Genomic DNA, 26638 nt, shown 5'->3' with positions numbered 1-26638 from the left:
CTTAAATGATACCATTTTCTTATAGAATGAGATACAGGCAGGTCACTTGTATTTTCACTTGTATATATTTTAAATTACAAGGTAGCTAGGTTGGTAGTGATGCATTTTCCTTTTGTTGCTGATGTATAACCTGAGCTGACAGCTCCCTTAACAACTGGACATAATAGACCTAAATGGGGTGACTGCTGCCTGCCTGCGCTGGGTCCTTCTGTTCAGCTGGCATTTTGCCCACCTAGAAATTGCTCAATAAATACTGAGTAAAATATATGGGCACCAGCTACCTTCCTTATTTTACCTCCAACATTTACTGTTGTTTGTTAGCTCAATAATATTATCTGCGTAGTTACAGTAAGGGAAAAAAATTAATGGGCCTTTCTATGTTGCAAAGAAGCGTGATCAAGCTAATTTTCAAATAGATGTGTAAGGTAATAGAGTAATACGCAAATTTTGATCTGTACTTGAAGATTAATAGAGGCGTAGCTAGAAACAGTCATTTCTGAACCAATAATGTAGATAGAGGGGGAAAAATACTGAGTTTTGAGAATGTCACATGAACTGTAATTGCAGGTCTTGCTCATTCTTTAAAAAAACAAACTAAAACCACACAACTCTTAATTCCTTTTGGCTTCAGTAAATATTGTGCAGGGTGCAAACGCACATTTCCAGTGCAAAGCCATGGATAATGCTGCATATTTCAGAATATTTTGGTAAAATGTTGACCACTCATCCCATTTTCTCCCACTTGGTATAGGTGTTCTGAAGACCTGGGTTTTGGGTTTTTTTCCATTTTCTGTTTCTAGTTTTAGATTTTGATGGAAAAAGACTCGTGACTGGACTCGCTTTTGCCAGGTACATCTGAACAAGATTAGTTGGCTCTCACTCAAAGGGAGCAGAAGGACAAGGGCAGTCCGGCACAGCTGGGTACGGGAGTGGGAAGCCAAAGCCTGGAAATAGCCATTAGCCATGTCCTGGCAGGCGGGAGTGTGAATCCCATGACTCCCAGGCAGGGTGGGAGGGTGCTTGCAGCATCTTTGTCGCATGACATTGGAGAAACCTTGAGCTGATCTCATTTTCTTTGCCAAAAAGTGGTTTTTTAAAAGTAGGGTATTTTTTGTACTTTTGTATTGCAGTTTCTTGCGGTTCAGCTAGAAAAGCCCTGTAATTGAAATGAAGTAACTTTAGTCCGTATCCTGAATACATGTTTGATATTCAGTTTGAAAAAAAAAAGGGAGGGGGGAGTGGTAGAGGAGTTAATTAGAGGAAAACTAATTAAGTTTGTTGCTTTGTATTTTTTGATGATCTTACTTTGGAAAAAATGTGTAACAAATACTCTTCCCTGCTGCCCTCTTCTCTCCTGCTCTCCTCTATTTCATTTCAAAGATGCAAGTATTTTATGAGAGGAGATTTTTTAATTTTTTTTTTTTAATACTTTGAGATAATTCTGAATATTCATCTTTTCTATGAATTGATTGGACTCTAATCTTCTTGAATACAAGTTTTGATTAGGGCCTACAGATACATGGAAGGCACAGGATATATTTAAGAAACAGACCCCAACTTCATTTTCTTTGCGCCTCTCTCTCTTTCAAATTTTCAGTATCTTTTCAAATACTGGGAATTTATTTGAGAGAATGGGAATTCCCAGTACCTGATCAGCAGCTCTGGGTACATACTCCGCGGCATGATGCCTGGGGTTTAGCAGGCAGAGTGTTAAGTATGAAAACCAAATGTGAAGGAGACATTTGCCATTTTCCATGATGATTTAAAAGCTGAAAAGCTCTGATAAAATCATTGTTACTGTACTTTGTATCTGTGGTTTCACTCTTTGTTAGAGTTGAAAGGGAAAATGTTCGTTTCCTACCAATTTGGTCCCAAACTCTTGGCACATCTCCAGCCCAGGTGCTCACATCTGCAGTCTCAGTGTTTTTTAGGGGTAGGAGAATAAGGGAGTAGTGCAATAAAAAATAATTTAAAAAACCCCACAAACACCACCACACACACACACTCCCCCCGCACCCCCCCCCCCAACCGCAAACAACCAAAACCCGCCAAAACCGAAGAGGATGGTCCATTACATGGTATAAGATGTTTACATAGGAATGTATTGAGAAGCATGAGCGCTCATCAGCTCCTTTATTCTTATCTGGTTGGGCCGGAGAAGTGGAGAGTTTTCCTTTTTCCCTTTGAGTGCAGGGAGGCTTGTCTGGGTGTGAGCCCTGCTCCCCGCTTTTGCCTGGGACTTTCTCTTGGTTTGGCCAGTTCTGCTGTTTGCAGGTCGCTCTCATGGCCTTGTTGGTTGGTTGGTTTTGTTTTTCCTGCTGCTTTAATGGCTGTATGCTTTTAATTCAAGATCTACTTGTGGAGTTTAGAGCACGTACCATTTATATACGTTAGTTTAAAATTATAGCACTTTCTTTTTTTCTCTCCCCCCAGATCCCTCAGTATCTATAAGAAGGATAGATTATTTTATCTAGAGCTTTTCCAGGCACAGTAATTTAGTCAAGAAGGTCATCAGTCTGCTCCTATTCAAAAATCTGGTTTGCAACTTTTAACATTATATGTTCCCTTGGGAATTAGCCTAAGAACAGAAATACAGATAAAATCAGGATGATTTTGTGGAGGTCTACTTAGGATGGAAGAGTTTAATCATTAATTATTGTTAAGATAATAGTGAATATTTTACATTTATAATACTTACTGACAATTTACTAAGAAATCAGCCTGGAAGTAAGGTAATCTTAGAAGTCTGCTTAGCAAGTTTAAAGTAAGTATTCCAGGAAGCCTGCTATGTGAGCATAGTTCCACTCATCCACGACACAGAGCTTTAAAATAGATGCTTGTATTTTACATTCCTGTCTTCTATTACTAAATAATTAATGCATAGATATGGTGCACCTTATATGAAGATTTTTGTAGGCAATAGAGAATCCCTAACCATTCTGGTTCGACTACATATGGTTGTATGTATGTGCTACATACCACTACTACTCTTTTTGAGTGTTGATGCGTTGATTCAAATGCAGTTTCTTTGAAGCACAGTGGGGATCAGTACTGGACTGGATGATAGACATTTGCAGTCCAGGAGAAGATAGGTATTAGTCAACTTTAGGCAAATAAACAGAAAACAGAATTTCGCTGTTGGGTGGAGTATGGCACAGCTCACTATTTCTAGTTTATGTACCCTTCCTTTGAGCTCGCTGCCAAACTCAGAAAAGTGTTTGGTTGTAGCACAGAACTCGGTCTTTATTTGAACGTGAAAGGGTAGCTTTGGCCAGTAGACCTTACACTGAATCACGCATAGCCTGTCTGTGTTAGCGTTAAACTGGAGCTGCTGTTGTCTGTCCTGCCAACAGCATGAATCCAGCATAAAGTCCATCTCACGTCTGTGTGTGTGTCTGACATAACCCAGGCTCCAGCAGCGATCTGGTAGCTTGCAGGTTCAGCATCCATAAACACATGTGAAGGAATCTTGGATGTCCGCTTTGGGTGGGATCTGTGGTGCCATCCTTGGTTTACAGAGTAAAGTAGAGGGTTGACTTCTGAGAAGCAGAGGAAAGTTGGAAATACGAGCTTTGTCCTTGAGGGCTCTTGTCCTCATGAACTGTAGTTCATCTTCATCTGTACTGTAGCCAGCTATCCAATGTGATGAAATCATAAGAGGTGTGGGTTCTTCTGGGAAAGATTTTTGTGTTAGAGATCCATAATTACTCTGATTTTATGTCCATATCTTATATGCTCTCAATTTTAATAATTTTCACAGGCTTTACCAATGAGTTCTTATGAAGGCTTTGAATACTGTGAAATTGTTGGATTAAGGACAAGTGTAATGGAAAATAATCATTGTTATTAGTAATAGCTAGTGAGATAAGACCGAGTAGGTGAAAATGGATTGCGGGAGTTCACTATGTTAACTGTCATCAGCAAGTTGGGGACTTAAAACCGACAGCCATTTGTATATTTTTTTCGGTCATTGCTATTGTTCCATTGGAATAGGAAAGGGACACTGTATTCTTTAGGGCTGTTGAAAAGGGGAATTAAAAAGACTGAGTCTGCCACACCAGTTAGTTTTACAGAGAAGAGTGTGGAGATGCCAGGAAAGAGCTGGCTGTGACCTGGCTAAGGATTAAGTATAGTTACAGCACCTTAAGGGAGAGGGGCGGTGAAGGTCTGGTCGAAGGTTTAGCCAGAGGGATGCTTTCCCAGGAGAGGGAACCACAGCTGAGAACAGCCCCGACAGCTTAGCTGGCTGATGTTAATGCAACGTAGTAATGGGCTCACGCTTTAATTCCTGAGGAATTTAAATTCCACTGTACTTAATCTTTTGTTGTTATTGACACCATAATTTGGAGCAGTCTAGACTGATTATTTTATAGTATAGTTTAGTATATTTGACTTAGTTTATTATTTAAAGTTTGGTGTATTTGATTTAGTCTCTTATTTAAAGTAGAAACCGGCATGTAAAATAGGATGCAATTCAACGGGAGGCTCTTAGTTCATCATGGGCTCAGGTGTCTGTTCTTACAGGTGTTGGATATTGCTTCATCTCTGTGGCTGATGAAGGCGTTTTGGACCCATGTTCTCTTTTCCTCTCCAGTGTTTATTTGTTCCCCTGAACTTTCTACTTTTAACCTTTTTTTCTTCTGTTGTGTAAGTTGGCTTTTCCCAAATCCTTGATTTGAGGGGATGGGCAGGGATGTAAAGCTGGCTTATGTATCTGGCTTGACAAACCAAAGGTAAAATTAATGAACAGTTGAATTGGGAAATAAAAGAAATGTATGTTCGGGTGGTTCTTTTTCTTTTCCAGTACAGGGGAAATCTGACATGTAACAATCTTCAGTAAGCACACTATTCCCTATTACTTATGTAGAGACTTAAAGGAAAACCCAAAAGAATGAAGGGATGTGAGAAAAGTATGAAGCAGGATCGTTTTTCTTTGTAATCCAGATACTTGTGTTTGTTAAAACATACACCACACTGGGGCAGCAGTTAGCCAGCATAGGTTGCTGAGCTCCAGTCTCATGGCACGAGTGTTATGTATTTGACATTCTCGAGGAGACTGGCAATTGATTTTGATGCCTTTGTGTGGTTTCTTTTGAGACAAACTCAGTTGTACACATCTTCTGATTTGGATTAAGTAGCAGTTGCTAACTGCTTGGGTTGGTGTGTATGAAGAGGAAAAAAGGTTAAAGTAGAAATGTGTTACCAACTGATGCTCCTGTCAGCATCTCTGTCTCTAGTGCTCTCACACACGTTTTGAAAAGCATTTTGTGAATATGCACGTACTAAATTAGCCACATCTGCTTATCCACCGATGACACTTCTATGTTTTAAGTTCTCCCTTTTCCCCCACCCTTTGGATTTCTGATGTAAAAAAGGTAATTTTCTTGCTATGACCTGTGGTTAGAAGGGGGTTACAGGCATTACAGGCTAGATTTATTTCGACCCCTCCAAGGTTCATATTGCTTTCATGAATGCAAAATCCTTCTCTTGGTGACAGCTGTGGGCTTCTGTGCCATTGAATGTTTAGAGCAAATGTGGTAAGAACCTGGCAGGTGGTTAATGCCCTGCAGGCTCCAAAGCTGTCCAGAGGCTCCTTCCATTCCTCTTGCTCTTCACCAAGTCCCAAACCTCACTGAGAAAGGGCCAGGGTATTAGCAAGAGTGTTGTGTATATTATTTTTTATTATTTTTAAACAGTGTTAACATTCTGCTAGCCTAACTGATAAAGTGTTTATTTATTTGAGATTAATCAATTATTTTTATCTTTTTAAAACTGATTTTAATGCAGTAAAGGAGATGTGTCCCAAAAAAGAACCAACAGCAGATTACAATTCTTCACAGTGTAGTAGATGCCTTAATACAAGAAAGACTTCTATAATATTATTGAAATTACTTAAAATAAATAATTGCATGAGAAATGTAAAAGGCTTAGGTGAAGTGTTTTGCAACATGTGCTTTCTGGCTTAAACATGCAAACCGCGGGTCTTGAACATGCTGCCTGGGATTTACATGTGAATTCAGAGAGTTCATTATGTACCTAATGACTGATTCAGGTTTGGGTCCTTATATTTTAAAGTAATTGTTAACTTCTGTAGATCTAGTGAGTTAATTTAAAATATTGTGTGACAAATCCCATTAACATGCCGATTTTGTTATAATCTGTAATAATTCCTTTTGGAAACTTCATGGTTATGCCTGATGTTTTCTCAGCAAATAGATTCGGTTATGCAGTGGAAGTAAATAAGTCTGATAAAGGAGTGAAAATGAGTAAGAATCTGAAAATTCACCTGTAAAGTTAAGTATGCTTGGAGTGTCTGAAGAATACCAGTATCTTTTGCGTGATGAAAGTCTATTGAGTCTGCTGATAACCAGAGGGAAAGTAACTTACTCCTCTTTTTCCTGTTTTGGAAAGGCAGCACTACACTTGCTGTCTGTGGTCCTGGTTTTGGTACCCATGCACATTCTTCTGATGTGCATGGTGGTGTGTATCACCAACCTGAAATGGTGACTTCTGGTCCAGGCCCGTCATGTTGAGAAGACAGACAATTTAATATTTCCATATATAAAGTTCTGATTTTTGTACATACACGTTGTGTACGTGACAAGGAGCCAGTAAAAAGTCTGACCTAGTAGAACTGAAGCACCTGGCTATAACGTTATTGAGAAAAATGTAGTGCAAACACGCAAAAACTGTAGTAATATAGATAAACTAATTAATCTCCATATGTTTTGGTAAGAGGCCCAACTTATTTGTAATAATTCTTGGTTTTTTTTTTTTCAAGATGGAAGTTCTTTTGAACTGCCAGCTTGTATGCATGTCTGACAAAACCTATATATTAGATTGGCATATTGAATGGGTTTTGGCCTCAAAATATTGAGAACGCATAGTGGTTTTACCAGACTTTGTGCTGAAGATGCAATAATGGTTATATTGAAGTCAATTAAAAAAAAATATATACACATTAGTAGGGTTAGTATTTTATCTAAAAGTGTGTAACGTAATTGGCTACTAGTAGGTGATGCAGCTAGTTCTGTCTATTAAAAATTGTTTAAATACTATATTAGCCTTTAAGTGACTGATGAAAATCTTGTAATTAGGCATGAGTTATCCATTCCTGTTTTGTTTTTTCTTCCTGAAGTAATTATGGAGAGAATTTAAGGATTATTTTTTTTTTAGTCCAGTGGCTACATAATTTGGATTCCACAGGTGTGGTTCTGGGGTTAATGTGTATTTTTAGGACACGGTGGTTTAAAGGAGGGAGTGGTAGAGATTAGTGAGGAAAGGATGAAGAGATGCATGGATGGTCTAATGTTATTTTTAAAACTACTGACTCGTGAAGGGAAAGTCTTTTGTTTTCCTAATCTGCCAATTAATTAATTGTTTTCATTGTTTGTGTGGAGATTTACCAGCAGTAGGTAGGAAGCGCCAAATAATGAACACATTCTCATCAAAATGAGTTTATTATTGAGCACGGGTCTAGCTGAAGCCTTCTACCCAGCTCCCGATGCACACCCTCAGCGAGTGCTCTGGAACTGGAAGATCCTGTAGAAACTTAAGATGTGCAGGGAGATATTTCCAAGTCCAGCTGTCTCGAAGACCAAAGCAAAGGCTACTACTTAAACCAGTAAAAGAATATTCTTACTGAATGTCCTCCTGTTCATTGCATTACTCTTAAGATAAATCCATAGATAGAATATGGATAGAAATAAATCCAAAGCTCCAGCAAGTTCCTCTGTAAAGTTCCTTTATTTTTTTGAGGGTTTTGTCTCCACGATCTATTTTTGAAATTCAATGTCTATTACCACTGATGTTTTGGTTTTGTTTTTTTTTTTTTTTTTCCCCTTTTAATAAGGTTAGCAGTTCTGTGTCTGGGGCTCTCCAGGTGCTTTCATAGTTCTCTTTCTGCAGCATAGCTCAGTGGATACTAGCACCTTTATGATAGTTGCGTTTTCCCCCTCTTTGCTAGATTATTAGGTTTGTGTGTGTTAGGTTTAACTATTCTGCCAAACAAACCCTCCAGGATTCTGTGCATATTGAAGTGATACTAAATGTTAATAATTTAGGAAAAGATGTCAGTCTGCTGTATTTTGTGTTGAAGCCTCTTAAGAAAAAAAAAAATTTCATAACCACGTTCACAATATTTACCCAAGCATTTTTCCTCCTAGTTTTCGGAGCCAGCATCTTTCATATGCCCTCCCTCTTTCTCTCTCTCATGCTCTCATGTTCACTCTCATGTACGGTTTAATTTCTATGGCCTTTCCGGTGTTAATGTATGGTGCTCCAGGGCTCTTTAGCTGGTAGAAGCTCAACAGAAGATGTTGTGGTAGACGTGTTTGTATTTGAGAAATGTTGGCTGATGAGACCTAGATTTTAGTCCTTTACCTGCATGAACGAATATTTTACTCTGAGTACTTCCATTGCAATTAGTGGGACATCTTCTAGAAAAAGAACTGGCCAAGATTACCAGAAGAGTAGGCAGCATCTTCCCAAGATTTTTAATTTTTTTTTTTCCTGATTTGCTCTGTCTGTTGTAGCAGTTTCTTAAGTCTTCTGGCCAAAATCTCCCCTTTCTTTGAGAGAGGAAGGCAAGATAGCAGGCGAAAAACTGATGTGCTTTTAAAGATGCCTGTTTGCTCAGGGGAAGGTCTTTAAAACATGTAGCTTCACTGTTACTCCTCAGTTATGCTTCATAGGTTTGGTATTGTTGTTGCTAATAAAAAGGAGGAGAAGAAAAATTTCATCAGAATTTTTTCTGAAAACACATCTGAGAATTTTTTTTATATTTTCTGGAATTTCCTGTGTGCCGATGACAATACATTATCAAACGTATGCTTTTGTTACACTGTTTATAATGAATATTTAAAATAAAGATTGGAGCTTTCAGCTCCGGAATTTTATAGCTGGTATTTGGACGCATGAAATGCCTGTGGTTTTGAGTGATTACCTTTAAGATTATTATATTTTTTTTCAGAAGGAACAGTAAATGTTACCTTTTGAGGGAATTGAGCAGGTCTGCAAGGGCTGATCTTGTCGTTACTGCCCGTGTTTTCATGTCTGATGAGTATCCGGGGTGCTTTGTCTGCATGGAGGAGTCTGATGAAACAGAGTGGTGTGTTCCCATTTCCATTTTAGTTTTGCTTTTTTTCCTTTATGCTAGTTTTTCCTATTCAGCTAGCAGTGAAATGGAAAGTGTACTTGCTGTACCCATGCCAAAGGTGTCTTAAATAGTGGCCGTACAGTCTGGAGGAAGGGGAAGGAGAAAGAATAGACACTCTGAAACTTCCCAGGGGCATGATTTCAAGTTATCAATTGAAAACTCGTAGGTTGACCTCTGAGCAATTCAAAACCCATCTCAAAACACTTATCCACAATTTCCAAGCATCTTCCAGTCTGCCCCATGGAAGAGCAGGTGGTTCAACATCATTGCTCTCCAGGAACAGCTCAGTCCTGTTTTGTGTCTCTGCTAATTAATGCCAACACTGGCACCCTGTCGAAGCTGATGGGTGCATTTGGAAGGTTGAGGACGCTTCTTACAGCAGTGAGTTGCTGTGAGCACATCTTTAACGGGGAGGTTATCTTATCTAATGCTGCTATGTTTCATTAAAAGACTTCAGATAATCTGAAATGCAGAAATATGCTCCATTAGGTAAATGGTGAGCTTGTGACCTTCGAGTTGCTTGGTTCTGTAGTCTTATTTATTCCAGCCGCGTTAATAGGCTTGCAGGACTCTGATTTTGAACTGCGTTCGAAAATTTTCATGTTAGTAAATTGGGCTCGTGAATAAGTGAGGGCGAATTTTAGGACTTGGGAATTGGGAAGTATTTACTTATTTCAAGGTTAGATTTAATAGTGTTATTACTGTGAGTTTTGCTCAGGGCAAAATTATTACTGTTCTGTACAACTTCCAAAATGTTGGGATTCATAAATGTAAGTATATGGATGGTCCCTTGTTCATTTTTAAGAAAGTGTTTCCTATTTTACAGCCTGTCTTTAAAACACATTGCGTGATACAAACTTCAGGTTGTTTGAATACGTACCCGGTTTTAAGTTAAATAATACATGTTATGGTATATTTACTTGTGTAACTACCTATCTGGTAACTAAACAGACGGTCGTAGCAATAAGAGCGATAGACAGCATGCCCGGGATGTCCTGTGTCGTGCATGGTTCTCACGCTCATGTTATAGAGGAGCCTCCTTAGTCTTTGTTGCTGAAGAAGCTGCCCTGTTCTGGTCTTCTGTGAGTCAACAAACGGGTGCTATACATGGATCCGATTCAGCTGTGGTGAAACCCGTGGAGAATAAATACTGCTTCCGAGAGCAGGGAGTTTTCCGAGGCCTAGGAGATGTGACAGTATTCTGCTTAGCTGATAAATTGCAGTGTAGCAGGAAGGATGCTGCAATGAGTATTGATTTCTTTTGTGCATAGAACTCATTTTGCTACAGCTTGTGAATTGCCTTCATGAGCTGACAATCCATTAAGGATCACTTTGTGTGTCTCTTCCTTCGTTATTGCTTCTTTTACTACTTTCTGCTTTACTGCCTTTAAAATACATTGTCAAGGCAAAAATAAAATAGGTAAAGGAGAAACTCTAATAGGAGCAAAGCAATTTGGCTCTTGGTAAATTACTTTATTGCAAAAAATATTTTACTAGGAGACTATCTACAAAGACAATTTCAAGGAGCTAAACATATTATATTAAAATTATTTTATAGTAGGGTAACTTACCTAATGATTGTAATTTTGTGTCACAAAATATACCTTTTATTGCAAGATATTATTTTTTTTTTTGAAGTCTGAAGACCTAAAATTCCAGTTTTGTGTGGACATAATTTAGCCTTGTCTGTTCTGCTTGGCCAGGCAGTGCTTCATATTCTGAATATGTGCCAATAATACCTTCACAGATGCAATGCTTGGTTTTGTTCATGTCCAGGAGGGTTGTTTCTTATTCCGAGTAAGCAGGGAACTACTATATTTCTCTATATTTATTTGTTTGCTTTTTCAAGGAAGTGGATAAGGTCTGTGACACAAGTGCATTAGTAATAGAAATGTATTTTTTTGCAAGAAAACTTTGTATTTTCCATGATCACATAATTACATCAATTAGGTTTGGGCATTTCCATTGTAGGAAGGGTTGGAATTAAAAATTTCTAGATAAGGCTGTCAATTTTAAGACTAGCAAATTAAGAGGACTACTGTGCTCTATTATGGAAGAAAAGGTATTATTTTTTGTCACCAACAAAATTTTTTAACTTGTAATGACTTCCCACATGTCTGTGTTTTGTATCCTTTTCATATTGTTTGGTATTAGGCAGGTCTTATCCTCCCACAAGTCTCCTTCTATTACTAATCTCTTAATCTCAGGGATGGATGTTGACTGCATAGTGTTTTGTGATCTAGCGGTGGAGAGCTCTGCTGAAGTAGAGCTGGACTGCATTTTTAGGAAACAGATGTTGCTCTTCAAAGCTGCTTTAAAAAATACAAGTAAAATGTCCTGTGGCACTGGCTATTAACGTAGCTAGTTTAATGTAGTTAGTCACACAAGCGGGGTGGCTTTCACATTGCGGGATTTTTCTTTTTTTCCTCCATTTGGACACTTGTGTGAAGATCATCCGACTTCTGCAGCCTCTGGCAGGTCCTGAGTTCTGCTGCCAGGACCCTCAGTCTTGGTTCCTGCCAGGAGTTCTCTGGGAGACGATGACCTCATTAATCGCATAAATGCAGCGATGCTTAGCTATTGCTACCTGAGAGTGACTCTAAATACATTAAGCAAAGTTGTTTTGTACAAGTGGTTGGCCAGACTCTTGATACTTGCTTCCCCCCCACCCCCATACCTTCCTTATACTTAGGATTTTAGCATTGGCTGACCTATAGTATTATCTTCCCATGCTTGTTTTCCATTGCCTCTGATCAGTGACCTGAGGAGTAATGTTCTAGTCATTACTTATTTTAAAAAATAATAATAATTGAGGTCATTAAACACCTTTTGGAAACTTGACTGTTTTCTTGGTTTCCTTGGAAGACCATGGCAAGGGTACAGAAGTAAAATGAATGTCTTTTTTCTTTAAAACGCATGGTGCCATGGGGTGCACTATGTGCCTTCAGCCCATGGAGTTGGAGAAAGGTGGAGAAAGGATGAATCCGATAAGGCTAATCAGTTCCAAGGTGAGATTTTCTGGAACAGACTTAAATCTGCCTTTCAGTATGTCATATAGATGAACTTGGTATTATTAGTAGACATAGAAAATTGGTAACCCCTCCCTGAACCACACATGCCAAATCAGGAAAATTTTAGTTTGGTGAATTAGTTTTATTGCAATTGATTTCCCAACTTCTTTACTAAGCTCTTTTTTGTTGTAAACCATGCTATCCTCCTGATGGGATTAAACATTGTAACTACTGGACTATGGAAGTGGCTATTAACTGTATCCATGTGGATCCTTTGAAAATATAATATATTTTTTAAAAATACATAGAAGACAATCTCAGAGCTTGGAAACTCTGTATAAACTCAGCAGCATATTTTTTCTATATTTACATTGACCTGACTTCATTGTCTGGATTTCAGGGTGGTTTTTTCCTTTTCTTCTTCTTCTTCTTCTTCTTCTTTTTTTTTTTTAATGGGGAGGGCTTTTTATTTGTTTTGGGATTTTTTTTTTTGCGGGGGGGTTGGCTTTTATCAGTGTGTATTACAGCATTCACTTTTTTTTATTTGTTTAGGGTCAAATCCTTGGCCATATACATGGAGCAGCAAGAGACACAGAAATAAGAGGTTTGTGCCATTTCTGCATACCATTGAGTGTCAGGGGGGCTGGAGGCACCTGCTCTGTGCTCAGGTCCTATGATAGCAGACACCTTATAAATTTATTCTTATCCTTTATGGTGGTTACTCAAGCAGTCAGACGGGGAGCTGGGATTAAGGTGGTCTGTAATTCGCGTGAGAGGCTTCTGCGAAGGGTCTTATGAAGCAGCCGCTCGTTCTCTCTTTCCCTGTCTTTCTCCTCCCTCAGCCTAACCCCTCTGGTGTTTTACCCTGACGTGTTGGATGGCGGGGACCAAACCGTGGTCAGTTTTGAGGCATTATCATTATGGGCACAGAGCTTTTGAAGTCAGTTTTCACCTTTGTTTTTCTGCTGGTGTGTGTTAAATATAGTAGTTTGTACTGTATAACTATACATACATCTTTTGCAACACCTTGGCAGTGAATCATCTGGTGTGGCTTTGGGGAACTGGATAGTCTCAATACTCATATTGGCGGTTTTACTCTGTGAGCCAAATGAAGTGTTAAATCCCAGCTTTCCTGCTAAGGGCATTAATCTGCCATGGGTAGATTGAAAGACTGGTTTTCGGTTTAAAATATGGGACGAGATGGTTTGAATTTTATGCAGGTAGTACACAACACAAAAAGATAAGAACTGTAAGGTCAACATACAAGTACAAAAATGCTACAGTAAGCATAACACAGGAAAAAAAAAATCCGTGGAGGAATGTACTTTGCAGAATGCTCAGGAAAACTTGGCAGTCCAGCTTAGTTTTACCAAGATACTTGGTAATAAGAAAAGCGGTAGTCTTGCATTTCTTCACAATGCATAAAACCTTTCTCAGTAAAAAGGCAAGCTGAACCTTGTGAGGCTTTTCTACGGTCTCTTACAAGCCTACCCAAAAGTTGGTGGAGCAGTGGCAGGAGGAATGGGGAAAATATCTTTTATTCTAAATGAAAAATGATTGTATCTTCTGTACGTATGTTTTTTCATAGTATATCACTTGTCACATACAAAAAAACTTCCCACCCATTTTCCGTTTGTACTCATCTGCTGGGTACTAACATTTCTTTCTCTGCTTGTAGCAGAAATAATTTCAGTATTCAAAACATTAGTATGCTATCGGTTTAGTTTAACAGTACTTTTGGGTTTCTCCTAATGCCAACGTTGTTGATTTTTAGACCAGTGCCTCAGTAAATATTGCCTTATTTTCATAAATTCTGTGATGGTTTATGATTTAGACGATTCAAGCTGGTAGCTCCTGGAACTCCTGTATCAGTTCTCGTGCATCCACAATGCATTAGTTTAATAGTTTCTCTTTAAGATAATTTTAAAAAATTCTCTTCAGAAGTGTTTTTTCCACAGAGTGGTTCATATCCCAGTTTTTACCGTTACCAGCTGTAAGTTTTCAAGGATTATGCAAAGAGAACAAATTAATAATGAAGTATCTGGTGATACATTTTTTCTTTCTTACAGACATTAAAGCTCCTCTAAGTTTTGGAATGACCACTTTTGTTTTTAATATCCCTTTGGCTAAAGAAAAATCACTGCTGAAAGATAAAAGAGAAATAGTTTTAGTACCACGCTTGGACAAAGTAGGTCTGCTTTTGCTTTATATTTATTGGAAATCTTTCTGAATGTTAGCTAGTCCTTACAGCTCCTAACAGGCTCTGTTTAAGTTGGGAGAGACTTTGATGCTTGAGCGTGCCAGTGAGTTGAACACGCAAAACTACTATGTGTGGCATGTTGTGACAACTGTGAAAAGAGTTAGAGAGAGACCTCCACCTCACAGTTAGTTCCGTACAAGGCTAAACCCAATAGCAAGCAGTGACTTTTCCCAGGCTGAGCTTTATATGCAAAGCAGGTAAGAAGCAATATGGGCTTCACAGCAATATTCTTCACAGAATTCCCATCGCAAAACAAGAAACGGAGGTATCTTACAAGGAAGAAAAGAGGAGGAACAGTGCATAGAAAGGAAGCGGAGAAGCCATATAAAATAACCTTTGCAAGGGGAAAAGTATTCATTTCCCTCTAATTTTAGTGAAAAGAATACAACAGTGAGATGTTTGCAAGGTGAGCCAGTTAATGTGTGTCGTTGTGTGAGCTTGGTTGTTGGCCAGGAGAGAAGGGTGCCCAGGGTTAGAGGAGGCAGGCGAATACGTGGACCTTGTGGGCGGCGGGTCCAGCCAGGACGCTCCTCTTGGTCTCGGTGCTTAGGGCGTACCGTGTGGTGCAGTCTGCTGGGGGTGGTGGAGACAGGGTAACACGGCTGCGGCCTGGCTGTTTCAGGGCATGCTGACACGCTTCAGTAGAAGTTCTTTCAGTCTCAGCTCTGAAGTTTTGATCTGTTAAATTTATTTTTGTGAGGTACGGTGTTAGCGAGTCGTACGGTGTTTGAGATGTATTTAGCCAGTGTGAATAAATAAAGTCATTAACATGAAATACAGCTTTTTAAAACCCATTAGTTTGATCTGAATTGAATTGAATTTAATTTAGTTTGCCTTGAATTCAGGTTTCTTTTTATGGTAATAAGCTGATTGCCTTCATTCATTTTTTTTGTACACGAGTGATTTAAAATACTTTGATGTATAAGTTGTTGCTTTAGCGTCACAATATTTGAGAAATAATGCAAAATATGCATAACTAAGAAAAACTTGAAATAATGTGAAAACAATGAGAAGGGCAGAGGAATTTTGGGGGAAAAATTATTCCTTAAGTCACTTCCAGCAGCAACATACTTAAAATAGTTAGCTCTTCTAACCACACTAGTTTGGACCGATTTAACTGTAAAGCAGAGAAGTTAATTGAAGTTAATCTTACATTTTTACAGTAAAGTATTTATAGTGAAATAGTTTTCTTTCATTCTGAAGATCTTCCAGCTGTTTTAGGGCTACATAGATAATTAAATCCCTTTTACCCATATGTCATCTTAGTCTATCAGGTGATAGTTCAAAGTTGGGGATTAAGAAAAATCCTTTTTCAGTGCTACTTGTTCATAAGTTATGATAGCCTTATCAACATCAAAAGCACCTAAAATAGTTGTAATGCTGGTTTCATTATAAGATGCAACTGAACTTCTTATCAGGTCTTTTATGCTTTATTAGTCTGTCTTTGAATTAAAATGCTGTACTTGGTCATTAATGCATATGGTCAAGTTTTATTCTCATATCATTCTTCTGATACCAGTTTTTAACATGACAGATACATTCGGGGCCTGTGTTGTAATAGCCCAGAATGAAAGAACATGCTAATATTTTAACAGCCCCCCAGGGCTTTTGGTCACGTAAGGCTACTTTGTGCTTCTGTGAGGATTTTGTCTTTGATTTCTGTGGCTTAGTGACTTGATCTGGATGCAGCTCATGAATTTATCCTTGACCTTGATCAGGGAAGTTAAAAAAAAATTTAGATGTGAACAGAATTAATGTCTATAAAAAAAACCTGGACTCTGCCTGCTTCGGGTACCTGTGGAAAAAGATGAAGAGAAACATTTTTATTTATTTATTTAACATATTTTTGTTTTGTCTTCCATGTTTGGGAAAGTAAACTGTTTGTGGCACATTGTAGAGATTAGAGGAACAGGACCACAGATTTTGTCTATTGACTTAAGGAGCTAGTCCAATAAATCTTGTCTGCTGTATATGCTAAACATCATACTGCAATAATATTTTTCATAGTTAAGTTATGCATCTTTTTAAAAATATTAAATATACTGTAAGATAGTTGAAGAAGAAGTTAGAAAGTTCTCTAGCTGTTTTTGGTCAACCAGAAGACTTAGCTGTAACCTAAAGGATGACTTCTGTTAGTTGTGACATTTTGAGCATCTATCACAAAAAAATCTGTGTGATTGCACATAAATATATACTGATAAGCATGAAGCATTTTTTCCCTCTAATCATTTTTATTTCAAAGCTTTAAAAAATGATTTGCAGAGTAAGAATAAATGTGCTAAATTTATCTTAAAAACCAAGACTTAAATTGTAAGAATCTGAAGAAGATGGTTTTTTGAGTGGAAATATGCTGAGATATAGACAGCTGTCATTGGTTTTGCTTTAAATTTATTTTCCTAGTGAGTGGCACTAAATTTATTCTGGAGAAAATACTGTCACGGAGGAGCCTCTCCTGTGGGGCCTGAGTGGAGGGCTCCATTTCTAAACGCATTTATTATTCCTTAGCCCTTCCACCTCCTGGCCCCAGCTTTCTGCAGAGGCCAGGTTGCTCGCCCCAGGCAAGAGGTGCCATTCACCCTACTCTTTGCCAATTCGTCATCTTTTCGGGCCCATCGCCCGCTCTTCTCTGCAGGCTGTCCCTCACTGCAGAGCTGCTGGGCGGCAGGGGCTTCCTTGCTCGTCCTGGCGCTCAGAGAAGTCCCCTCACCTTGTCGCGGAGGTGGGACCAAGGGGTGGGTTGGCCCTGGGTGTCCAGGGAGCCATCGTAAAAATAGCCATCACTCCTGGGGGTAAGGTTCACAAGTTGTGGCAAATCTGTTGGATTTCTGTGAAGTTGTAGAGCTGAGGAGAATTCATAAATTGTGTTGGACAAATGTATGTGTATCAGCATTACTTTTTACTCCCAAACACCGGAGAAGTTTCCTTTTCTCTGGATGACTTTTTTTAAAGCGTAGCTTTGATGAGCCTGTTTGGGGTGGGAATTATGTATTTTGATGTTTTCAAAATACAAATGTTTTCTGTGGAATTGCAAAACAACTGTTAAAATCCATCTGGGTGAACTAGTTCTGCAGTAATGTATCCAGACCTGCAGCTCCAGTGCATGTAATCCATCTGATGTATCGTATCACTGAGAGCGATGAGGGAGCTGTCTGATGGCAGCACCGTTTCTCCAGAGACCCACCCAGAGGAGAGGAGAGGGCTGGAAGGCGTTGGGAGACAGGAGTGCGCTTTTCAGTGTTTTGCTAAATTATTTAAAAATCAAATGCTTTAATTCTTTTCGTAGGTGTTCCAGATCAGTGCAAAGGAGATAAAATATTACGGTTTGGATTATCTGATAGATATTACAGAGAGTTCATTTTCTACCAGAAGACTCAATCTGATGGAGAAGTCACTAATAGCTCTGCTATATCTCCTAAGGGAGAACCTGGATTTGACTCAACTATCCCATAGGTACTTTGCCTAGGGAGCTTTAGTTTGTATTTTGCCAAATCTTCCAATCTTTCTTCTCAGGCTGTGGCTTTTTTTTAATGATTGTTTCAGTAAGGGAATACAAAATTTACTTAAACATATCTGTCGTATAAAAAATCCTTGATAAGAGTATTTTACAGGGATTACAGCATCCTACCAATAGTGAACAGCTTCCCTAACATGTATTTAAGGTCTAATGAAACAAACTAAAAAGTATTAATTACTAAATTATAAAGCTGTGTTTTCACAGTTTTGATCTGTGTGATTTTGTTTTTAGATAAGGACTCCCTGCTAGTTTGGGGTCGTTCTGTTCTGCTTGAGATAATCATCAAAAAATAGCTAATTCAATACAATGATCAATTCAGTTGCAGATTAGTGTAGCATTCAGCAGTAAAAATAAATATCCCCAAACTGTACATACCCAAAGCAGTGTTTAATTCTAATACAAATTACGCTGAATGTTTTACAAATTTGCATGACTTGTTTGCAGTCTGGTGGTCAAACCAAGATAATGAGATCTAAACACTAGGATTTAAGCTTAGGCACAAATAATGTGGTGTCTCTAAATGCTTTCGACTGCCTTACTTTAACATATGCAGCTCTTTTAAATTTTGCAACTTCAATCCCTGATAAATGGGATTCTTAAAGTATGAAAAGAGCTTATCGTAAAAGGAAGAACACTTAGTTTATTATACTGGGTAAAGTCTTTTGGAGGTGATTACTCTCTCAATAAAACACTGTGTTCAGCACTCTTGTGGCACAGGCATATGTCACTCAAACAGATGTCACCTCATAAACCAGAAAATATAACTCTTTTTTTTCCATTCTGTGTGGATAAGTGAAGTCTTCAGGTTGATACACTCGGTGACATTTGTTTAAGTGACAGATGTTCACGTCTAGTAGCCCTCAATGGGGAGGTGACCTTGTTGTCTTAGTGGGAGTTCTGTGTCAAGTGCTATAATTATATGTGTTGCAGAGAATACATGCCTTTATGAACGATTAAATTCATAAGGATGCTTTTACACTTCAGATTGCTATGTGTGTAATGGAGAGGCTTGGAAAAAGATAGCAAGGTTTCGGGGTTTGATTCTAACCTGCCCTAAATAGAACAAGGTTAACTCAATGAACTCTGTTGAAGTAAAAAAGCCCAAAACTGTGGAGGATTAATGGTAATGGCTCAAATTTTTGAGCTTGTTCCTTTCTCCTGGATGGTCTAGATGTTATAATCGGTCCAGCCTGGAGGATTCATTTGCTGAGGACCGTCAAATATACAGGAAGTGCTTTTGGTCTGAAGAACTGGAATCTCCAAACATTTCTGTTGGCGTCAGTCTAACTCATAGTGCCTGGTGCTCTCCTCACCAGGCAGACATTTAAGTGTTGTTTACACATGGAAGTTTTTTCAGTAAGATGGATTCTGCTTGGATTAGCGTTAGAATGAGTTTACTTGGGGAAAAATGATGGTTCAGATGGATCAGTCGTCACTACGGTTGTCTGTGGTAGCTGTATTGGTTTCTATGTACACATGCTGAATTTAGTATTCGTTACTTGTCATGAAGATATTCTGAGTCCCCAAAATGTTCTCTTTGGATAGGCAATCTCTACCTAACTCTTCCTTTCGGAGCATGACTGATCTTCACTCAATAGCCCCAACTGATTTATTTTCTGCCCTCCTAGCCCCTTTATTTTCTAGCTGTTTTTAAACCTATGTCACTTGGAGTACCCAAAAAGTTCTGTGACAAACCGTCCTGCAACGTCCTTGCATATGGTCTCAAAACAGCCACCTCAGGCTTCCGATTTTCTTACATGCTTACTGATTTTTCATACTGGAAGAAACTAAACCGCAGTTTCCTTTTCACCTTCTCTATATCATGTCATAACATGCAAAATCATAAAGAAAATCCCTGCAGATACTTAGGATTACTGAGTTTGATATTTAATTAAAAATTCAGAGACAGTGTCTTGAACGTTTCGATCTTTGTATGTGAACTTCTTGCAGATGTTATTCCCAAGAGTCTTCCTAAAGTAGTACAAAAGACCAAACCTTTTGGCGTAAGTTATATTTGGCAATGACTTTTTGTTTGGTGGTTGTTTTTTTTTAATGGGGAATTCTTAGTTTCAGCACTGAGTTTTGCAAATGAACTGGAAGTGTAGTGCTGGGGACCATATACATACAGCGTGTTCCCCAGATCCTTTTTTGGTAACAAGACTGTGTCTCAGATCGTTCACTTGCTTGAGGATGCAAAGTTTCTTTTGCTAGTCTTGAGGAATTTGCCCTACTCTGCAAGGATAAACAGCTAAGAACAATTACACAAAATAACAATAAAGCCAAATATCTGCATGTTTATTAAGAGTGCTTATGAAGTTTTGCCATGTAGGATTTCTTACAGTTTTCTAAAATTTAATTTTAAATGAGTGAATTTATTTTATGAAAACCAAAATTATTAAATCTAGTCTGAAAATAAGTTGCTGACACAGCAGATTGTGAAGATGCGGATTTTTAATTGCTCCAGTTTTTTCTTAAGGTACATTTTCAGTGCAATGAAAACATGAGAAAAATGAAGCATCTTGTATAAAATACACTCAACACTATTTTTGCAGACCTTTTAGTCCTAACTTATTTTGATGGATGCTCATCCTTTTACTTAGGAGTCTGCATTTGGCAAGCACAATATCTTAGTGAGTTTTAATTCATTACAGGAAAATTACTCAAGTTAATGATATGTAAGTTTTTTTACTAGCAGAGACTGTGGCAAATTAAGCACATTCTCACATGTTTTAACTTACTGCGGGGACCTGATCTATGTAGCCGTCTGTGTATGAATCTCAACCCAAACTATTTTCATGGTGGAGATTTTTTTATCTTTCCACCTGGTATATTCATATTGCATGAGTCATCAGCCAGATGCTAGTTTTTTGACTATTGTAAACATACCCTGTTCTTTCCTGCGAGCATAGTAACTATCATCATGTCCAAAAAATCTAATTTATAGTGAGAGGGAGAAAGCCAGTCCCTGTCCTTCTGCACAACTTCACAGAAAAATAATAATAAAAAAAACCTAATTGAGGAGTCCTTATCCCTGAAAAATCTCTGGCATAATTTTGCTACTCGTGTTTCTCTACTCTTCCAGATGGAGTGACCTTCTTATTTTCCATCTGTTGCTTCTTTTTATGATAGAGGTACAATATCTGCATTTCTGTACCATTTTTAACCCTAATTTCCTCTCTGCGCATTCACTATTCTGTGTTTTACTGTGATAGTGCTACCTCTAACATCCCCTGTTATGTTAAAAACATCTCTTTAGCCACTAAGGGAAGACCAGCATTATGAAGCATCTGAAAGTCTTCATATAAATAGCACATTTTAACTTGAACCCTGTCCTGTATTTGGTTATCCTTGTTGTGTTTCTGTATTTCTCCTGGATTTCACACATTTAAGTATGGAGGTCCTTCTAGATACTGATTATGTCAGGTATTTGCAAGCTGGTTTTCAAGGCAGGTAACTGTGCAGAGCTTGAAGTCTTTGCAAAGCTTGTCAACTTCTGTAAATATTAAATACCAAGATGTAAATGCTGATAGGAATTATAGTAAGACAGCTCACAGAAAGAAAATACGCATACACTGTATCTTTTAGAGGTTTGATTCTGGTGGTTTTTTTAGTGACATATATGCTTGGGGTATTTGGATATTTTAGTTTCTTGTACTTCACATATGGAATTCCAGTTTAGCAATGGGTTTTTATATATGTAGGTATAAAAGTAGAAAGTACAGTGTAGAGAATCCATCAAAAGGTCATGCTAAGTTTTTCCCAAATATTTTTTATCTATCCAAGGACATAAAAACAGGAAAATGAAGCTTTTGTTGCTGTAATCTAGCTCATTTGGTGAGTTCCCACTTCGCTGCTTCACTAAGGGCTGTGGATCTCGCTTGCATTCCAGCTGCAAAAGCAAAGTCACTGGGTTGTGTGTCAAACCCTGTTCAGAGCTATGCCGTGGGAAAGGGAACGACGTTATGGCTGGCATTTAAGTACCAAACCTTCAAAATAACTGTCCTCATGGATTTATTTTCTGAATCTGAAAATGGATCTCTCTTCTATCAAATATTTGCGTTTGGATTATTTTCAAATGTTACTTAAAATCTTTTGGGAAGATGCCATTTGCTCACTCTTGTCATTTTTCATTTCTTCCCGTTTTCTCTTAAGACGGCATGACTTTTCTAATTTGACTTCCCTCCCCCAGCTGTGACCAGCTGTGAAAAATTATTTTTCAGCAGCCCTACGTGGCTTTTGGCAAACCTTTCCTACAGTCAGCGCGTATGGGTTCCTGAGGGATTGCTGCTGCATCTGTCATGGGATTGTGCTGCTTATGGCATACACGAGTACTTCTCTCACAGGGCATTTTTATTTTTTCCTTTTGAATACCGATACAGGTCTTTGTTACAATTTTCTTAACATGTGTTTGAGTCTTTAACAGCATCACAAGCTATGCCAAGGTGACTGTTTTACTGCTCAACTCGACAAAACAGACTGCAAGTATTTCCCAAATTACTGGTTCAAGCTACTGACAGTACTTGGGAGTAAGCTCTGGTGGTTATTGTGCCGCAGCAGTGCTGTTTCTGTTGAACGACAAACATGGTAATGTAATATAACGTAGTATAATGTAATGTAATATAATATAATACAATACAATATAATATGGAAATTAAGGCTACAAAGAACATACCCCTAATCCCGCTCTGTAGGATGCTGCCTTCAGGATGGAGAAGGATGCAGGGTCCCAAAAGGGGATATACCCTATACATCCACTTTTGCTACAGACATCCTGTCGTCCCGCTCGTCGTGTTCATCGGTCGGGAGGGAGATCCCCAAGCTTGTCCCCAAAATAGTTCTTGCCTTTTTTGCTGTAAGAGAATATCATCCCTTTTTCTGAATGCTTTTGAAACAGTTCCAAGTTTTACAGCCTTTTCAAGGTAACCTACTAGTGTCTAGCTAGCGCTGGATGTCATGGATTAGATAAAACATTTAAAAACCATCCTCTCGTGTTTTGCCAAATGGCCTCAGAACCTAGCGCGTCTCTGCCATGCGGATGGGTGCCAGCAAATCTCTTAATGGAGTGATGAAGACTGCGTATGGAAAGGGACTCGGAGCTTTAACAAGACAGCCCTGACTGAGTGCAGAAGTGAAAATGTCTTTACTGTCATCCCCTGCACACAGGCTCAAATTATCCTGCTTTGCTGCTACATCCCATTCAGTTAAAAACCTCAGCACAGGAATGGTGAAAGTAGATGAGGATAATTATTAATCATGAGTCCTCTGTCCACCTCGCTTCCTCATCTGGAAGAAATTATCCCCCGCTTAAGTTCAAGTGTGTTAACTGCTCTGCAACATAACAAGCCCTTAATCTTCAGGCTTCTAAAAGTGTCCTCTTGTGCTTTCAGATTTTCATCATTTTTAGGCTGCTTTTTCTGCTTTGCGTTGCTTTAAAAAAAAAAATTTACACACTTGCCAATCTTTCACGTTAAAGCTCCAGAAAAAAATCATTATAGGCTTTTTGTAGGTGACTTGTGAAATAAATATTTACTGAGGGTTGATCCATTTTAGCACACTGCGAGTGCTACTTTGAAAGTTAGTGTTTGGATGTGGGAATATTACGGTTCTTTCCACAGATAATTGTACTGATATACTAACACTTCCTCTCTAAAATACTTTTCTGACCTGTCCAACTCTTGTTTGTTTGCAGCCTGTGTATTTGGACAAAAGCAATAGATTTCTATATTATTTAATATTTACATAGGTAGTCTTCTAAAAGTCAAGTTACCTACTGGAGGCTGTTATGTCAGATAGCAGTTAGAGTATTAGGAAAAAAAAATTATTGTGCTCCCTTAATCATTGGGATGTATTTTTAACCTGCTGGATTAGGAGAACAGATTGTGACCGCAGACTGTATATAGCCGTCGGGCCGAGCCGCCTAATGCAGCCGGAATGTGCAGGGGATGGGTCTGGTGTGAAAGGCTGTAGCGTAAAAGCGTGTATTACTAGTGCCTTTCTCCTCGTGCTGCACTGTGCGTTACCAATACGTCTTCTCGGGACACGACCACAAATTCAGTGTGTTAACTTGCCATTTGGTGCTGAAGCTGGAATTTAATACCAATTTACTTTAGCAATGTGGTATAAAATTATCGGTGTATTTGCTACTTGTTTTGTGAAGTGAATTAATGTTCTTACAATTAAAAAATAAATGCATCATATTGCAATCTGCCTTTTTTCCAGCAGTAAGTGCATAACTTACATTTAAAGTTAGTATTTCTGTAAACAGACATAATTCAGGAAACTCATGGTCAATTAAATGTTTCAAGCCTAGTGTTTTTTAATACGTTGTGCCCGATTTCTCTTGGTGCATTGAATTAAAGATCTGTAGTAACATCGGTGCCAGGGAAGAGTTTAGTCTGTTGGGACAGCACTCGGTCAGACGGTGGAAGAGTTTCCAGGCAGGGTTGTAAACGTTGCAAGGTGCTTTGCTGCTGCCTGCCGGGGCATGAGGGGCTCGTTAGGGCAAGGCAGGCTTTTAGTCTGCATCTCTTGCATCCGTGGGTTTGCGTATATTGGAACCTTTCTTACTCAACATTTTGACGATTCAGTGGTTAAATAAGAAAATAGATCATTTGTGATGGGGAGGGATTAAAGGAGTTAATGGCTATATTTGCTTTCAGAGGCATGTGTGCCTTCCATCAAAATAAATTAGTCTCTCGGGCTTCTGAGGAGAGTATTAGACCTAACATCTTCTTAATGTATTCTAAAGCTGTGTGTCTGAGAGAAGTGAATTAAAGGATTTTAAATTTCTAATTACTTCAGATGTAATTAATTTCCTCCTTTTTTAAATAAAGTTGGATGGGGAAATGCGGTTTAAAAAGGCAGAGAGAATGTGAAGGGGAATAACTGTTACCCTGCAAGAACTGCTACAAAGCACTGAAATAACGGTTCTATTTTGTGCACGGCAGTTAGTTGTAGCAGGACTTTACAGATACCGAGTCAGCGCTTCATTTTTGTTTGAGAAATGTCTGGCCTTTTACTATGGTGAGCCTCGTAGCATCCTCAGGACCAGCACCCTGTGTTGGAATGCGCTGCAGCCTTGCAGAGGATACCTGGAGGGCTTCACCCAGGTGCGAGCCGACTGCTGCCTGCCCACAAGGGTCTGCTCAGCCCCGCTGTGTCTGCAGGGAGGTGGAACTCCGCAGCAGAAATAGCTCATGACAGCGCAGCTAACCCCAGAAAGAATTACTCTGAGTCGCCCTCTCTGTAAGTTTATAGCTTGTGACATCTGACTGGGGTTTTGTGGCAGCACTCGAGATTTATCAGCACTACCTGATCTCCCCTTTGTATCTTGCGGGAAATGTAGAGAATTCACAGCTTCTGGCTTCTGTCTGCATTGCTGGCATCAAATGCGAATTTTACTGAATTTCCCAAAGATGTGTTTGACTATTCACAGATCAGTGATGAATCCACTGAACAATCAACTCTGCTTTGACCAATTAAGAGCACGCTAAAACTAATGAATAGAAATTTTGGAAGAAGACGTGCCGTGTTGCCTTTAGATATTGCCAAAGCACTGTCAATACTGTCTCTGCACTGCACAGCAGCTCGGTGCTGAGTAAGGGCTGGAAAACGTTAGATGCTGCACTCTGCTGCCGCAGTAGCAGTTGAAGATCTGTCTGCCTGGATGTCTTCCACGTCTCAGTGCTTTGTTTTCGGAAAAAGGAAGGTGAAAGAAACTTGATGATGGGGACCAGGCACTCCATTGAGAAATTGTACAGCAATAACTTGATATAAAAACAAAGTCTACTTATAAAGTTTTTAACCTTGGTACATTAAAAGAATGTGCTCAAATTAAGCCGTGGGCTGTAAAGGCTAATTTCTTACTCTTTCATTTTTGTGCCAAGAGAATTAACTGTACTCAATTAGCCCGAAAGTGGAGGTAAGCAGAATCAGATTTGCAGCACAGCCTTACCTATCCTCCAGAAGTACAAAAGCCTCTTTCTTCTCACGGCTCTGGATGCCTTGCCTGATCACAGAAGAGATTCTCTTACAAACCTGGGCCTTTTTCATCAGCGGTTAGCTTCTTACGCCGTTAGCCCCATCTGTTGGGTGGGATCATGGCTTTCAAGTACAAGACAAATAAAGCTGAAGTATTGACGGTCCCTTCCAGGCTAGATGTACCTGAGGTGACCTCAGAGTTCTCTGCACGTTGGGCTCAGGTGTCTTGTTGAAGCCTGTGAGCCTTCTGCTGGAGGATGTTCACGAAGAAACGCTGCTTCTTCCCGCCCCCGCTCAGACACAGCACTGAGGCAGGATTGCGGGCAGTCATTCTTCGATAAGTTCTTCAGCAGTATGTTGCTTTGTTGTGGGAATTACGATCTGAGATGTTAATTGAATTCTTCCTTGTCATTTTTGTTTTCTCTTTAGTGTTCTTTTTCAAATAAAAATCTCTTCCCTTGATCTTACGATCTATATGTATGCATTGTAAAAGGGATCTTCAGAGAACTAGCTGCTGATGCCAATGAGCATGTAGGAAACATACAGGAAATGTGCTTTTTTGTGTGTGGTTTGGTTTGGTTTTTTCTGTGTCTTCCAGTTTCTTTAAATTCCATGGGATGGCAAAAAGTGAATCTTAACACCAGGGTAAATTCCTTGTAAAGTTTCAATTGCAGTCCTAAACTGTAAAGTGACTAGGGCTTCCCAATGAAAGAAAT

General features: G+C 38.9%; 1 protein-coding gene across 2 annotated transcripts in view; it reads left to right on the top strand.

Moving 5' to 3' along the window:
- Window positions 1–26638, top strand: part of ZNF804A (zinc finger protein 804A) — a 153857-nt gene that overhangs the window by 22016 nt on the left and 105203 nt on the right. Inside the window, exon 2 of one of the 2 annotated variants that reach the window (XM_075153979.1) lies at window positions 12721–12772. The exons of the other annotated variant lie outside the window; for it this stretch is intronic. The gene's annotated coding sequence lies outside the window, so the exon portion shown is untranslated. The remainder of the gene's footprint in view (window positions 1–12720; window positions 12773–26638) is intronic. 2 annotated transcript variants of the gene reach the window in all.

Source organism: Calonectris borealis, chromosome 6, assembly GCF_964195595.1.
Source record: "Calonectris borealis chromosome 6, bCalBor7.hap1.2, whole genome shotgun sequence".
Classification (NCBI taxonomy): domain Eukaryota; kingdom Metazoa; phylum Chordata; class Aves; order Procellariiformes; family Procellariidae; genus Calonectris; species Calonectris borealis.
Note: the sequence above shows the minus strand (reverse complement) of the source record. Positions and strands in the feature narration are given on the sequence as shown.